Here is a 17,921-nt window from a genome sequence, read left to right on the forward strand (position 1 = left end):
AACTTTCTCAGGAACATTGGGGAAAAAAAACATCTCTGGGTCCGTGACGGTAGTATGAAGAAGCTGTTCGAAGTCCCTTCTAGAGCAGTCTCATGGGGCCTTAATTAATTAATTAATAGCATCCCTGGGTGGGCTTGAACTCATGATTTCTCTCTGTTTATTCAGAAGGATGAAGGAACAGGTCAGCTCCTCCGAGCTTCTCTTCTGTTATTTCAGGAGCATTCATAAGTAAAATTCAGACTCCTGGCCTTTCCCATGGATTGTGTCCAGTCTCTCCAGGCTGAGGGCTAGAGCGGGGTACAACATGGAGCCCTTTAACAGTAAAAGTGAGATGGAAGAAAAGTGAGATGTAATTGCTCTGGTGAATTACACCTTGAACCTCAAGAGCCAGAGCATTTCTCGCTTTAACCATTTCTTAGACAGATCTTTCTAAAATACACTTCGCACATCACTCTATGGAAACCTCAACCCGTTTTCAGGGGCTCGCCCACCACCGGGATATCCATTATTTCGGCGACAAGTTCAAGAAGCCTGGAGGTGTCGTTGACCCTTGCACAATACGGTGCTGGGTCTCCAACTTTTTATAATTAACCTTGATTGGTTTTCCTGATTATAGAGTGAGAGTCTTAACATTTAAAAAAAAAAATATTCCTTTTGTAATAGCTTTCAGACTATTTAGCTACCTACTTGCTCCCTTTGGCTCCCTTGAGTACATTCTAGCACTGTCCCTCTCTTTGGTTAGGCTTGATCTAGATTTAGGCTGGGAAGCCTCGCAATCAAGTGGGCTACGATTGTGTGTGAAGAGTGCCCTCAGCATAGACAGACAGCCAGTTAATATCTCTATTAGGATAGAACTTTCTAGTGCGTTAGGAAAGAAAGGTTATGGAATCAGATACGTCCAAATATGAATTGCTTTTCTTCTTCTTTTCTTTTTCCTAGTGGCTTAAAACAAGTATTTTATTATATCTCACTGGTTTGTTGATCATAAATTTAAGATTCTGGTGATTTGTCTTGTGAATTGCTTTTCTAACTCTTACTGGTATTGGGAGCATCTGCAAATGAACTTACCACCCTCAGCTTCTGTTTCCTCAATGTTAAATTAAAATAATGACACCTAACCTACGTGGTTATCATAAGGACTAAAAGTTGGGACACAACCATCATAGCCTTTGGCTCTCTGTGAGCACTTGTTCTCTCTCCCTCTGCCTCCCTCCCATGTATCATGATGTCGTAGAGCAGAATGCCTCTAGGACAGCGATTCTCAAACTAGAACTTGTGTCAAAATCTCCTGAAGGGCTTATTAAAATACAGGTTGTTGGGGGCACCTAGGAAGCTCAGTTGGTTGAGCGTCTGACTCTTGATCTTGGCGCAGGTCATGATGTCAGGGTTGTGAAACTGAGCCTCATCGGGCTCCACGCTGGGTGTGGAATCTGCTTAAGATTTTCTCTCTCTCTTTCCCTCTGTCCCTCCATCTCCCATTCTCCTCTCTAAAAAAATAAAATAACATAAAAACCAACTGCTGGGCCCTACCTCGAGGGTTTCTGACTCAGAAGGAATAGGTTGGGGCCTGAGAATTTGCATTTTGAAGAAATGTCCAGATATGCTGGTGAGGCTGATGTTACTGGCCCAGGGGGCCACACACTGAGAACCTAGAACTGGTCTAGGAGATAGGTTTTGGTCTAAATACTGATGGCTACTCAGTAATTGTGTTAATTAATGCATATCATCTAGCTTCTTTGAGCCATGGTTTCCTCATCGAAAATGTTAAGTATAACTTCTGCCTCATGAAGTTATAATAGACATTAAATGAGATGGCAGCTGGAAAAGATCTAGCAATTAATAGGTCTTAATAAATCTTACTTTTTCCCTCGTTGAGGCAGGGTCCCTTCCTGTTCGGCTTATGGATTTTTTAGTGTCCCAAGGAACTGTAACAACCTGATGATTTTTGCCCCTAAAATTACATAATTCTTCTCCTCAGATACATCACAAATGAGTCATCTGTCACACACCCAGGAAAAGCAATGACAGACTCTGTAATATGTAGCGAATATTGATCCCATACAGGTAGCTCAGCAGATCAATTTCATTAACTTCTTACCTGTTTACCTTGTTAGAGCAGTGATGGATTGATTTTAAATTATCCCCCCTGCAGACTAGAAAGTGTTTCACAGGTGGGTACACACAGGTCAACAAATGCTATCTCCGGTTGTAGAGATGGATGGGTGAATGTGGGTTGTGGGCTGTGGGCTGTAGGTTGGCGCAGCTATTTAAACTCAGATGGAAAAGTATACTCCAGGGGCGCCTGGGTGGCTCAGTGCGTTAAAAACCTCTGCCTTCGGTTCAGGTCATGATCTCAGGGTCCTGGGATTGAGCCCGCATTGGGCTCTCTGCTCAGCAGGGGGCCTGCTTCCCCCTCTCTCTCTGCCTGCCTCTCTGCCTACTTGTGATCTCTGTCTGTCAAATAAATAAAGAAAATCTTTTTTAAAAAAGTATACTCCTAAGTTGCAAAGCAGGTGCAACTCTAATCATATTTATTCTGTTCCAATGACACACTCTCCAGGAAAAAAAAAAAAAGAATGTTTTTCTGCTGTGAAATTGGTTTGCTGGGGTACTGCCAAAAGGAAGCCTTATCATAGTAAATACATCAGCTTTAATTATTCATTTCTATTTGCTCGAGGAAATATTCTTATGTGACATACATATGTTCATACATTTTCTTGTTGCAGCAACATGAATTAAATAAGTTACTTTCACACATAAAATGCAACTCCAAGACTTATTATCACTAACTTGTGTTCTCTATACCATTCACACATTTTCCATTCAGCTGGAGTAAAGGTAGTGTTTGGATGATGGGGGAGAATCATGGAGCAAAAGATGAAGATCTTTTTAGTGTTCTTTCAAGTAAAGGGGGGGGGTGGAAACACAGGCTACCATCTGCTATTGCTGATGAATTGAAACATCTCGATCTATAGGGATTCGTGGATGTACAACTGGTTCGCCCAAGTCGTCTACTCAAGCTGCAGAACCAAAATGAGGTGCACTTTGGGGGGCGGGGGGTCTGTTTCGCCACCTGGTGTCCATTGAAGGAAACGTCCGCTGAGACCTGAATTAAACAACCAGTGTTTCTTGTACATTATTGGCTGTTGTGAAATTGTTGCTCTCTCAGTGAAAGACAATTCCAGAATGTCTGTCAAATTCCAATAGAAGACAGCGGTTTGTTTCGAAACATTAGTTTGGAAGTAGTTAAGACATACTGTTCAATTGCAGTTGGGATCTTTTTTTTTTTTTTGATAAGATTTTATTTATTTGTCAGAGACAGAGAAAGACAGAGCCCAAGCAGGGGGAACAGCGGGCAGAGGGAGAAGCAGGCTCCCCGCTGAGCAAGGAGCCCAATCAGGGACTTGATCCCAGGACCCTGAGATCATGAACGGAGCTGAAGACAGATACTTAACCAACTGAGCCACCCAGGCACCCCTGGGATCTTTTAACTCGTACTCAGCACACAGCTTCCATGGATGTTACAGAAGATAAAATTGGCCCTGGTCCCTCGCTGTCTGTGTCTTTCCGATTTCTAACCTCCTCTCTCTGCTTGGACCAGTCACACACTGGTTGCTTTGTTCTATCTATCACCAGGACTACCTACCTCTTTCAAGACTCTCTTTCCATTTCAACCAAAATGCTTCTTTCTTGAATGCTACCATAGCTGATATCTGTGCATTTATCATATATTTATAATATATATTTGTTATATTTATCATCCTATCAAATCAATTTTTGTTATGATATGGATGAGACTTAACTTTTCCAAGAAGCACTTGTACTTTCCAAAGAAGTTTCTTAGCAGAAGTGAATCGGAAGTTGGTGAGTGTTGCTGGAGAAGTGGCTTTGAACGACCCTGTTGCCTGATTCCTTTCTTCTCCCGTCCATCAGCTGACAGCTGTTTATGTTGCATTGACTTGTGTGTTGGGTCCTGTTCTAGGTGCTGAGGATGCAACGGGTGAAGATGCATGAGTCCTCGACGGGTCTGCACTCCAGGTGGAAAAGTAGATGGTAAATACACAAGCAAATCAATAAAGGTAATTCCAGGTGCTGGTACATGTGATGAGGAGGTGAAGCAGGGCGGTGTGGGTCTGAGTGAATGGGGGGTCAGGGTGATGTTTTAACCAGGTTGGTAGAAGGCAGGAGCCCCCAGTGATGAGAAGGAGAGCAACCCAACTATCTGGGAGAAGGGTTTTCCAAGCAGAAGAGAAACAGTACGAAGACTTTGGCCTGTTTCAGGGAAAGAAAATGAGACTGCAGATTTAAATACCACCAATAAACTCCCAGATTCATCTCTCCAGCCTAGATTTATCTCTTCCATTCCAGATTCTTCTATCCAGCTTGACTTTAGTAGGTGTCCCAAATCTATTGGGTAAAAACCTGCACTTCTGGTTGCATGAACCAACCTCAAAGTCAACCCCATCCTGGTCTCCTTCTCTCCACACATGGCATCTCTATTTCTCCGATCGCTGTAACTTATAACCTGGGTCATTCCTGACCGTCTCTTCTTCTGGAATCTCATATCCCATCCATCAGCCAAATCACAATGACTGCTTCTTCCAAATGAGTCTGATCACTGCTCCTGACTTGGTACAAGCGTAAACAATGGTTATTGCCTCCACAGGAGTTAGGGTGTTGGGTAACATGCTGGACTAGAAATACCACCCTAGCTAAGTTGTGGAATTAAAATACAGGGGTTCAAATAAGGTAGCTGCTTATTTTTCTCTGGCCAAGATGTAGAGGGCTCTTTGCTGTCAGGTCCTTCAGGTCATCCTTCTTGTGTCTCCAGGATTCCTTAAGTTATTGTTCTTCCCTTCATGGTTGGAACAGGCTCAACACCACATCTTCTTTTCCAGCCCACAGCCAAGGGAGAGAAAGAGCGTGAGGATGTGTGAGTGTGTGTGTTGGAGAGAGGGGGCTGGCTTCCCTTTTAAGGATGCAACCCTGTAGTTGAACATATCACTTCCTCTCACATCCCATTGGTCAGGAAGTGGTCCCACAGCCACACTTAGCTGCAAGGGAATTTGGGGAAATGCGGTATCCAGTGGGACAGCCCTTGACCCTGATAAAACTTGGGGATGTTCTTAGATAGAAATGCATAAAAGAGAAACTCCTACAGTTTCTGCATCTACCTTTGTGGTAGTCACACAGAGGTACGACCAGAATCTTCCATCAGGGAAGATTGCTGCCCACTTATAGGAAGTGTGGCCAGCACAGAGCCCCCCACTGTCCTCTCCTTTGATGAAGACCTCCGGTCTTTTCCCGATGTCATGCCTGTCCTGGGCAGTGTGCATCCTGTACCTAGGTCAGAAGGGGACATAGAGGCCCAACTGATTTAGGACACTGACAGACAATACTTGCCCCAGAGCTCCCTAGTGGTTTGCCCAAGGCTTGCTGGCTTTCCATGTCAGTTCCACTTCTTTCTCTGCCAATCTAGCCTCTTCTCCTTTCTTCATTAAGTGTTGGTTCCTGTTTCTAATAAACCTCCAGCCCCCCAAACTGTCTCAGCGACTATTAGAGAGGCCAACTTCTAGGTCTTCCTGTTCCTGCCTGTGTTTACCTCGAGCATACTCCCCACATAGCCACGAGAGGGATCCTTTCCCCATGAGCTCCGCTACCCTCCCTTCCCTGTTCTGTCCCTTCTCCATCTCAGACATTACTCGCTCCTTGCTCACTCCCCTCTAGCCTCGCTGACCTCTTCCTGGGACATGCCTGTCACCTTCCTGACCTGCAGCTGTGTCCCTGATGCATCCTCAGGGATCCCTGGGGCTCAGGCGTCCGTCTTCCTTTCCTTCAGATCTCTGCTCTAAGTCACCTCCTCAGAGAAACCTGCCCTGATTGCCCTATTTCAAATAGGACTTCCTTCTTTCATTTGCTATTCCTTTTCCCATATTTATTTTTCCTCATAGCACTTACCACTTGACACTTCATTTATTTGTTTATTATTATTATCTTCTTGTCTTTCTTCTTCCACTAGAATCTTAGCAACTTCAGGACAGAGATTTTTGCTGGCTTTGTTCACAGCTGTCTTGGCATATAGTCATCCTCAAAGAATAGTCACAAAATAAATGAATAAGTAGACAAAGAGCAGAAAAGGAGAGAGAGAACTGAAAATATAGGTCAGCAGGGACCAGACTACGGAATGTGCTATAGACCACAGTGAGGAATCTGCATTTTGTTCTAATTTCAATGGAGAGAACCATGGAGTGTCTAAGGTTGATTCCAATGGAGGGCCATGGAGTGTCTAAGGTTGATTCCAGTGGAGAGCCATGGACTGTCTAAGGTTGATTCCAATGGAGAGCCATGGAGTGTCCAAGCAGGAGAGTGGGCTGACCTATTCTTGGGATGATCATGCCTTGAACTCGAAGGACCCAGAACCTTGATGTTACCAGGGACAGGACACTCACCATTTCTTAAAGAAACCAATGTTATTGCTGAAAATCTTTCATTATTAAACATTTGTTTCATATATTGAATCCTTCTTCCCTACCAATGCTGCTCGTTCATCTAAGTTTTGCCCTCAGGAACAATTCAAAATGGATCTTGAAAGATTTGGAGACAGCTTTCTAAGTCTTCCTCCTCTCTAGGGTAAACATCCATGATCCTTTGAATTATTATCCCTTTACATGACTTGGAAACTATTCATTGTCTCTCAGAGAGTTCTGACTTCTCAATATACTTCTTAAGAACTGCCAAACTTTGGTCTGACCAGCACAGGACAAAGAAGCAATTGTGTCCAAGACTGGATTGCCTATGTCTTTGAACACAGCCTACATCAATTACATTTCAGCCCCAACCTAGGAGTCAAGCTAAACTTGTGGTCAGCAGAAGGATCTGGAAATTCTTCAAGCGAGAACTGCTCCATCCCCTACTCAATCAACCTACATGCTGTGATTTACATTGCTCTTGTGAAATTTACCCTGTGGTTTTTGGCTGATGTTGCCTTTTTTATGATCAATTCTGCATTCTCTTGGTTTGGGAAACATCTGAAAACCCATGGGAGTGTTGTTTAGACTTTATCTGATTGTTGACAATATTAAACAGAATAGAACCTGGGACAGAATTCTCTAGTTTTCTTCTTGCAAGTTTTTCTACATTATCAGCTTTTTGTATAATAGACTGAATAAGGAGAGGAGTGTAACCCTATGCACACAGTGCAAAGATCCTTAGCTCTAGGATATGGATAGATCAAAGGAAATATTAGAAGCAGGATGAGGACATGAAGGTGGGTGTGCGGTGTTGAAGAAGCTGACATGAGAACTCACAGAAACAAAGGGGAAGTCATGAATGCCCTTGACAGGTTAAATGGATTTGTTTTCACCCAGGAGATAAGCGAAGTCATCTGTAAAGGTCCTTGACGGGTTTGTGCAAGTTCATATAATTAGATGCCTTAGGAATGTTTCTTAAAATCCATGATCTTTGGGGCACCTGGGTGGCTCAGTGGGTGAAAGCCTCTGCCTTCAGCTCAGGTCATGATCCCAGAGTCCTGGGACCAAGCCCCGCATTGGGCTCTCTGCGCTGCAAGGACTCTGCTTCCCCCTCTCTCTCCACCTGCCTCTCTGCCTACTTGTGATCTCTGTCTGTCAAAGAAATAAATAGAATCTTTAAAAAAAAAAATCTATGATCTTCTTGAGCGGCTCACATAAATCAACATTGTTGGGTGTCTATATCTACTTTAAATGTAAAGATTAAATTTTTTAGTATATGTGCTGCTGAAACGAGCACATTTTTTAAAAAAGCCATAGATCATATTCGTGGGAGAGATTTATGCCTCCAACTGTCTTAAAATAGCGAACCACTCTCAAGACCTCCCTTGCTTTCACATAGTCCAAGGCTATTGGAGCTACTAACCCCCAGTGGGGTTTGGTTGTCTTGTTGGAGCTATTGTACAGACCTTTTCACATACACTTTGTACAAGTACTTGCTAAGTCAACTAATAATATGTTGGTCTGATCCACACTTCATTTTTTTTTAAGTTTTATTTATTTAATTTAGAGAGAGTATGTGCACAAGCAGAGAGAAGGGCAGAGGTAGAGAGAGAATCCTGAGGCAGACTCCCTACTGAGCATGGAGCCTGAGGTGGGGCTCGATCCCAGAACCTCAAGAGCATGACCTGGGCTGAAATCAAGAGTCAGCCACTTCATCATCTGAACCATCCAGGCACCCCTTTTCTTAAGTTTTAAAATTTATTTACGGAATCTCTACACCCAGCATGGGGCTCGAACTTACGATCAAGAGTCCCACGACTGAGTCAGCCAGGCGTCCCAGTCCAAACCACTCTTCAACAGCCTCTCCTGGGATTCTATCAGAAGGGAAGTCATCAAAGGCTTTGCTAAAATGGAGACTCACACTACAGCTGGAGTATTTCCCTGCATCTATTAACCTAATAACTGTGTCAAAATCAGACTCATTCTAAACCTCTTAGAGGAGAACCCACATGGGTTTTGGGTGATCATCTCACCTTCATCCAAGTGCACAGAATAACGCATACCACTGGGCTGTGTCAAACTATGTCAAACGTGCTGATCTCCATTTTCACAATCTATGCCTTTTCCTCCTCTATCCTCAGGAATCTCTCTTCTTTATCATTTTTAAAAATTCATTTTTTTCTCCCCCCACATAGTTTTACAAACTCATTACATAAACTTTGGAAATGGAGAAAACAAGAAAAGAAAATCTCTCCTCCTACCTGAAATACTCTGAACATTTTGGTGCCTTAACTTCTAGCATTTTTTTCTATGTATATTCTTTACAACATCACGATGTTGTGCATGTATGTTTTTAAATCAAATATTCATGTTATCAGATGGTCTTCCTTACCATCCTATATTTTAAAGATTAATGGCAGTGATGTTGGGGTCAAAGCTACAAGTTCTTGCAACCTGGGATATATTTTTCTGGGTTAATAGCCCTGAAATGCATTTTTTTAAAAAAAAGATTTTATTTTTAAATAGAATCCCAATGTGCGACTCGAAGTTACAACCCCGAGATCAAGAGTCTGATCTATATCTGATGAGCTCAGATATAGAAAGAAAAGACGTGCTAGAAAGAAAAAAAGGAAGGAAGAAAAAAGGAAGGAAGGAAGGAAGGAATGTTCCACCGACTGAGCCAGCCAGGTGCCCCCCTCTGAAATGTATTTTGGACAAATAGTTGCTCATAGAATTTTCTAGCTGAGCTTCCATTCATCTTCATGATGTCTACCTTAACTTGCTTTGTGTGAGTATAATCATCTTTGCTAAATAAGCCAGAAGAAGACTAAAAATCAGATAACTGAGCTCTCTCTTTGCCCTATGTTTAAATCCTTCAAGCCCTGGAGGGTGGGAATGTAAATTGGGCTAATCTTTCTGGAAGACAACCATGTAACATGTATCAAGCTATCCTTTAAAAATGTTTTGCTCTTTATTCAAGTCCTTCCGCTTCTAGAAATAAGATCCTAAGGAAATAATGCGTTCAAAGTTTTTGTAAAAGGATCTTCACTGTGGTGTTCGTCACAGTGGTAAAACATACCATCGAAATGTCCGAAAGTCAGGAGATGATTAAACGATGCTTGATGAGGGATAATACAGTCCCTTTTCCAAAGCCTGCCGTTAAGGCGTAAGTAATGATCTGGGCCAGTGCTTATGAGATGAAAGTAAAACACAAAACTACACGCCGTGTATGATCCTGATTTCGATTTTGGTCTATAAATATGCTGCAAGGACATAACTCTATGTGGCGAGATTATAGGATTTTCATTTGTTTCAAACGTTTGTTTTCCAGATTGATGAGACAGATAGAACATGCCTTTATAATGAGTAGAATAAACATATAATTCTCCGCTGTATGAACCTTCTTCTTTGTGAAGCAGAACACCCACCTTTGTTGTCCTTGTAGCTTATGAGATCTTCATCTCAACTTGGACTTGTTTGAGTCCGTTGAGCTCCTGATATTTTACAGGCTTGATTTATGCTGCATTTGTGTTCCTGCCATGTGCTGTTTCTCTCCTAACGTCCATCCTTCCTTCCTTCCTTTTTTTTTCTTTCTTTCTCGCATGTCTTTTCTTTCTATATCTGAGCTCATCAGAGAACTTCTTGAAAAGTCATGTTAGTTTCTCTGGCTGCCTCCTCATTTTCTTCTCCATCAGATCATCAGTGAACACGTTTTCAGCATTTTATTCTCAGGCCCTCATCTGTTAAGCCTCATCTGTTCCCTTCCAGAATCTCCGGTAATGAGATCATATGGATCTTTCCTTTCGATTGCCTACAATATGTGTTTCTAAATAGTGGATGACATCGATGGGAAAGATCCCAGTGTTCTCATCTTTGTGTTCCAAAGCGTCAAGGCCTTTTTGTCCCAAATGGGCCCTAACTCTGAATTGCATGTGAAGCAGGGACCAGGAGTTGGGACCAGGCACCAGATCCAGGAGCAGGGGGGCTGAGGAGCCTGACTCTGGGGGAACGGGCTGGGGTTTCTGGTGATCACTAGACATTACCTGGGTGACATGATCACTCTGCTTCTATTTCTCCCCAAATTGGAAATAGAATTTCTGTCTTATCTACTGATCGGTTTTGAAAAATCAGTGAAAGCAAAATAAAACAAAAGCTTGACATAGTAACATGAAGGAAGAAAGTAAAATACTTCTCTTCCACCACCTAAAGATAACTGACCTTTGCAGGAGGGATGGAATGTGGCTCTTTTGTTTTGTTTTGTTCTTTTGTGTTTTCTAATAATGAACAGCCATTCACTGAGCCTTATTGAAACCTATTACAGTTTTGTGTGGGGATTTCCAGGTCTTGGGGGTAAGACATCTGAGTCACTGATATTCATGATAAGACGATGGTTAAGGAGAACAAAATTTTCTCAAGCACTCGGTATAAACCAGGCACATTGAAAGCACTCTGCATGCATCCCAGTTTAATCCCGACCATCAGCATTCGCCATAGGTTTTCTTTTCGTGCCCATTTTAGAGATGAAAACTTGATGATAAGAGTATCGCTTGCTGAGGATGCCGCAGCTAATACGACACAGAGTCAGAACTCAAACTCGACGTAGTGTGATTAAAGCCTGTTTTTGCTGGGACACCGCCTTCCCTCCATTGTGGTGGCCAGGACACCCTTCCCCCACGGAGTCACCCTCCAAAGAACGACACACTGCGCTCCGTTTCTCTATTTGGCTCATATTCCCCTCCGTAGACTCTATACCACAGTTATATCTGGGCACAATTCTCCAAATCCCATTTAAAAACCTGAACATGTAGGTTAGGGACTCTGCCAGCGAAATTCCCTCCAGTTCGGACTGCTGTCCTCAGCCCTCTGCTAGGAGTCCATTCTTTGGGAACAAAGTCCTTTATTCCCTCGGTCCTCCCTTTCACTACCTTCAAACTCCTAATCACAGAATATAAGAGGCTCTGTTACCTAGATCCTACCCTCCCTCCAGACTCGTCTCCCGCTATTCCATACCTGAAGCATTCTGCTCCGGCCACATTCAACCGTTTGCAGCTCTTGGAAATACAGCTTTGCCGGCGCATCTCCTTGGACTGTCTGATCTTTGCCTTGCCGTTCCTACCCCCCCTCGCCCCCTTGAACCACTAAGGTTCTGTCAAACATAATCCAGATGAAGCACCCTCTGTGATGTTTCTGCCGTCGCTTTTAAGGAGAATAAGTTATCTTTGACTTTCTTCTTCTTCTTTTTTTTTTTTTTTTAAGATTTATATATTTATTTGACAGACAGAGATCACAGGTAGGCAGAGAGAGAGGAGGAAGCAGGCTCCCCGCTGAGCAGAGAGGGGCTTGATCCCAGGACCTCAGGATCATGACCTGAGCTGAAGGCAGAGGCTTTCACCCACTGAGCCACCCAGGCGCCCCTTTTTGACTTTCCTCTATTATTTTATTTATAACACTGTATTTCAATCCTTGTCAACTGTGATTGCCTTCCAGGCAACAATCAAGTCATGTATTTTTCTGAAATTCCAGTATCAGCTACAAAGCACAGCTTAGTAAGGGCTTAGTAAATGTAAGATACCGGATGGATTTGGGGTGCCTGGGTGGTGCAGTTGGTGAAGCATCTGATTCTTGGTTTCAGCTCAGGTCATGATCTCAGGGTTGAGCGATCAAGCCCCACATCAGGCTCTGTCCTTAGTGCAGAGTCTGCTTGAGATTCTCTCTCTCCCTCTCCCTGCCCCTCCTGCTTGTGCTCTCTCCCTTTTTGTCTAAAATAAATAAATCTTTTTTTTTTTTTTTTTTTAATGAATGAACTCATGGAACCCAGAGGTAATCCACAAGAGCTCAAGGAGTCACATAATACATACAGAAAGTATGGAGAGTAACATCACTTTGGCAAGAGAGAGTAAGTATGTGGAGGAATCCCACGGGTTGAACTTAGGTAAGTATTAACATGATGAATCAGAGGGTCTTAACCCTCACTGCAATCGTAATTATCTCAGCACTTAAAAAAAATTAATCAATGCCTAGACCTCTACTACCCCTCAGAAATTCTATTCAACTTTTTAAAATTTAATTTAATTTTTTAAAAGATTTTTTTTATTTGTTTATTTTTTAGAGGGGTGGGGGAGCAGTAGGCGGAGGGAGAAGCAGGCTCCCTGCAGAACAGGGAGCCCAATGGGGGACTCAATCTCAGGACCCTGGGATCAGGACCTGAGCTGAAGGCAGACACTTAACTGACTGAGCCACCCGGGTGGCCCTTACTTTTATTATTTTTTTTAAGCATTCTGGGAGATTATAATGTGCCACCAAGGTTAAGAATAACAGCTCTAGGTGAAGACTGAAATTGTAGTATGTAAAAGACATTAGTTTTTTCTCTATTTACATTAGGGAATTTCAAAATTCACACAAAGGTGTTTCAGTGCTGACTTTGGCTGACCATGTGTGTATTTCTAGATGCATATAATCATGCCCATTAAGCCCTGTGACAATGGTCCTTTGTCCTCTCAGCAAATACGGACATAGTTCCTGATATTCTGCTATCACAGGAGCAAAGGCACTTGGATCTTTCTGTTGGGACCTTGTTGGTAGATGTTGGCTAGAATTCCATCCCAGAAAGAGACAATACTGAAAGGGTTTTTTTTTTTTTTTTTTTAATCTAAACTGTTGCTAAATGTTTAATGTTATGGTCAAAGTCTCTGCTTGTAAAGTAAATAAGAACTTGTAAAGTAAATAAGTTTTGAACATGTGATGCAATGTGATGTTAGGAATACAGAACCTTGGTCTCTGAGTCTAGGTCTCTATAGTTCAATTTACAAAGGAGAATAGGGAAGGATATGTAAGTAACATGTTCAAGTACAAAGTCCTGTGTTTCTTATAAAACAAATGTTTTCACGTACTCTTCAGCCCAAGTGTCTATGTGTCTGTGTGTTCCCGTCCATGGTTAACAAAGCAATATACCAAGTCCAACATTGAATCCAAGGGTTGGTTAATCTTTAGTGGTGAGTATAAACCTCAACAATACGAAACAACCACTTGCTTTGCCAAAATTCCTAGGGTTCTTTTTTCTTAATGGTTTCTCCCTTTGCTCTGCCAAATTAAACTTCAATGGTAAGTTTAAATGTGTCTTCAAAGTACCATGTAACCTTGATGATCAGCCAGCTTCTCGGTTATTATCATAAGGTAGTTAGTGTGAGTTGAACTATAGGGAGAAGATAGATCGGACTCCGGGCCAACCACATGGTGCTGAAGTTACGCAGAGAAATGACTCACCCATGCAGGGTGAATGATTGCATCTCATCTTAAGGCTCATTGTGAAGGCTTTCATCAGACCCATGTGTGTTTTTGGAAGAACATCTCGTAATTCTCAGACATGTTCAAGGGCAGTACACTCAGGACTAATAATAATTATAATTTATTAATTGTGCAAAATACTATCCATTATCTTTATATTTAATTATACAAACAAGGAAAAATTTTACTAACAAAAATAAGGGGGGTTAAAGAACTCCCTCTCCCCCTACCAAAACCATAAACACATGTGACTCTTCTCAAAAGCTGTCAGACTAAGTTTGATTTCGTTGTTTCCTCATTGGCTTGTTACTGTATTTTTGGCACTATTTTCCATAGCTTACTAGGCAACAAATAGGAGTGGGATGTCAATGGCTCAAAATTAATGTGTATGCATAATATATATAACTACTTAAAGCTCTTTTGCTTTATACACATGCACATACACACATATATGAAATTAAAGTTGAAAAAATTCTGTCCATTACACTTATTTTTATGGGGTGATGCCAAAAAAGTTAAGGTTTGGCTTAAGAACAATATTTTATTGGGCGTCTGGGTGGCTCAGTCAGTTCAGCATCTGCCTTGGGTGCAGGTCATGAGCGCGGTGTTCTGGGATCGAGCCCCACGTCAGGCTCTCTGCTCAGCGGGGGGTCTTATCTCCCTCCCTGCACTGCACATGCTCCCCCCTCTCTCTCTCTCTCAAATAAATTAAATCTTAAAAAAAAGAACAATATCTTATGAAGACCACTCTCAAGGAAACCACAAGAAAGGAACATATTCCTTTTCACTGCTGTTATATTTTTAAGCAATTTCACATTTCAAATACACAGGAAATTTCCAAGAATAGAACAAAAGCCTCCATATACTCCTTACCCAGAGACTCCATTCAACCTTCACCAAAATCCCCTCTGGCTCTCTCAGCAATGGCATGGGACATGCCCTTGGCCACTCTCCCTAGGTTCCCCCAGTCTTTCTTTGCCTTTCATGACCTTTGCCATTTTGAACTTCACAAGTTGGTCATTTTGCATATCATCCTTGAACTTGAGTATGTGTCATATTTTCTCAAGACACAACCCAGGTCTTTATGTTTAGGGCAGGAGTATTGCAGAAGAGATGCTGTGTCCTTCCCATCACATCTTATTCACGGGGCACACTATGTCACTTTGTCCCATTAATGGTGGGAGAACTTTAATAATTTGATTCCGATGGTGTCTGCCAACTTTCTCCACTATAAATTCCTTTTTTTCCCCTCTCTTTGTAATAAACACGTTTTTAAGTGGAGACGTTTTTAAGGCAATATGAGTGTCTCATCTCTAATCCCACTATACCTCCTCGTTTTAACATCCATTGATAGCTCTTGCCAGAATTCAGTATTTCTCTGATGATTTCCAAACTGCAATTTTCCAATCCCAGTACTCTTATTATATTAATTAATTGGCATTCTACCACAAGGAAGAACTTTCTGATCTTCCCATATACTTGTTAATATGTTTATTGCTATCAATAAACATGGACTCATTGATTTCCATTTTAGTCAATGGACTGTAACTTATTATATCATTACTTAACTTAACACTCAAATGGTCTCATCTCTTCAAACGCCTTCCGGGTCCTTCGAACATGTCCCTATCATTCTCTGAGCATTTTCTGCACTACTCTTCACAACACAATGTTCCAGAATTGTCTTATAGTTTCCACTGGTAGAATCAGCCAATTTTTAAAGGAGCCTTGGTGCCTTTCCATGGATAGTTGTTGTAGAAACCAAGATCTGTGCTTATGGCTACTGAGTATATTGTCATTCCCAGGTCATCTTGGTGGAGAGAGCTAGGAGTAATATGTATGTCCAGGCATACATACATACACACATGTGCACAACTTTGTATCTATAATTTCTGTGTCTGTCTAGGTGTATGCAAAATTTATACCAATACCACTCCTTCCAATCCAACACTACAGGGTTTATTAGAACTTTCCTTCTTCCCCTTTTGCTCCCTCTTCTCACCAGTAAAAATCCCAACTCCCATTATCCCTAATATATTTGCTTGTTTGCTCAATCCCTTTTTGTAGCGAATCCTGTGACAACGCTGGGTTGTCATCATCACAAGGGTCAATATGACTGCCCCACTGGGTTTGCCCCAAGACTTTTGGACAGAATTAGGAAGGAAGGACAAAAGAATGGAGGGAAGGAGGGAGAGAGAGAGGCAAAAAGAAAGGAGTGCATCGTTTTTAATTTGAGGTATAATTAGCATATAACAAAATACACAGATTTTAAATGTTTACTTGGATAATTTTTAATATTTAATAAATTATTCTTTTAAAAATTGAAGTATAGCAGACACACGATGTTACATTAATTTCAGGTGTACAGCATAGTGACTTGATGAGTCTATCCATGATGCTGTACTCACAGGTGTGGCCATCCTCTGACACCATACAACGATATTACAGGTCCGTTGACTTTATTCCCTATGCTGTGCCTTTCCTCTCCATGACTTACTCATTCGGTGACTAGAAGACTGTACCTCCCACTCCCCTTCACCCATCTTCCCCATTCCTCCTCCTCCTCCCCTCTGGTGACCATTAGTTTGCTCTCTGTTATTTAAGGGTCTGTTTCTGCTTTTTGTTTATTTCTTTGTTCATTTGTTTTCCTTAAATGAGTTTTGATCATTTCAAGTACCCTAGTAACAAACATGTAAAGTATAGAATGTTCCGGCCCCTCCAGAAAGGCCTCTCAGGTAAGGGTGCACATCCATTAGCAAATACTGTGAAAACCCCCTCTTCTGTCAATGACTCCTCTCAACGACTATCACTCCATTTACATCTGTTGCCCAAAACATCTCTTCTTAGTTTCACCCTTCTCAAATATATTTTCCTGATGCCCAGCCTGTTTGGTTTCTCTCTCTCTTTCTCCATCTACCTCAGATCTCTATTATGTAGAACAACTCGGCCTTATTTTCTTTAGTTTCTCTCTTCTCCACACATTGAGGAAGTTCTCCACAATAAAACAGAGCCCGTGAATGATCTAGAAAAGCCTTAGAAGGGGAAGGTTGAGTGAGTGTATGTGTGTGTATAAAGACTTTGATTTAATTACAGAGGGGGAAGGGCCACAATATTTTCTATTAGTGGGAGTATACTTTTCTTCTTGTTACAGAACACAGTGTTCATCAGAAGCAAAGTTCAAGAATCACTGCCTGACAAGAATTCTTCTTAAACTAATGTGTGTCAAGCAACTTTAGACCTCAAAGGCCATCCAAATAAGAACCAGCAAAGGCAACTGACTCAGAGCTTGCCATGACAAGGGAGTCAGCCATCGTTATTTGTGTTTGGCAGAGACTCAAAGTCAGAGGAGTGGTCAAACTTGATTGTGGACACAAAGGGCAAATTTCAAGTATGTCTTGATGGAAGGTTGCTGGTATGATAAGGGCAATGGAGGTGTACTAACTAGAAGCTGGGCATCCTATGTGATTGATTAAAGAACATATTTGGCTTTTTCTAGTTTGTCCTAAGCTGGGTTGATTGCTATGGAGTTTGGGATTTGGCTTGCTGGATTGGTTGCTACAGACACTAGGGGTCAGAGTTCTATCTTTATATATCTTCTGGCCATTGTCCACCTGTATATTCAGTCCCTCCGAAAGTGGAGGATGCATGAGAGGACTAGGGAGTCATGGCTGGTCCTCTTTGAACCCTCCAAGCAATGTCATCATCATTGGCCATTGTCGCCTCCTACTCAACTTCTGTTCTTCTCAGAGTCCCAGATTGTAACTTCATGTCAACTTTCTAAAACAGATCTAGAAATCTGCCTAGACAGATCTAAGAAGTATTAAGAGTGACGAGAAGGACTTCGTGTTGACTTGGCGTGAGAAGACCGAGGATTTGAGGATAGCTTTGAGGTTGCACCTGGAGGTGCCAGAATGATCTGTTACTAATTGCCAGTAAAACAGAAATCTGGAAGAAATCATCGTTTTTCTGAGGGAAGAAGATGAACTCAGGTTTTTAGGCATTGTCGTTTTAGATGCCTCCTTGTGGATGTTCTTCAGAATCTTACATCTGGAAACAAATATCATTTTAGAGATGTGGACACTGAAAGCTAGAGATGGTCCAAAATTTCTACATCAAGACTGTGGGGGAAGAAGGTGCTCCAGGCTTCTGATTTTCCACCCACTACAT

Source organism: Mustela putorius, unplaced genomic scaffold, assembly GCF_011764305.1.
Source record: "Mustela putorius furo isolate JIRA1106 unplaced genomic scaffold, ASM1176430v1.1 tig00000487_pilon_pilon_pilon, whole genome shotgun sequence".
Classification (NCBI taxonomy): Eukaryota; Metazoa; Chordata; class Mammalia; order Carnivora; family Mustelidae; genus Mustela; species Mustela putorius.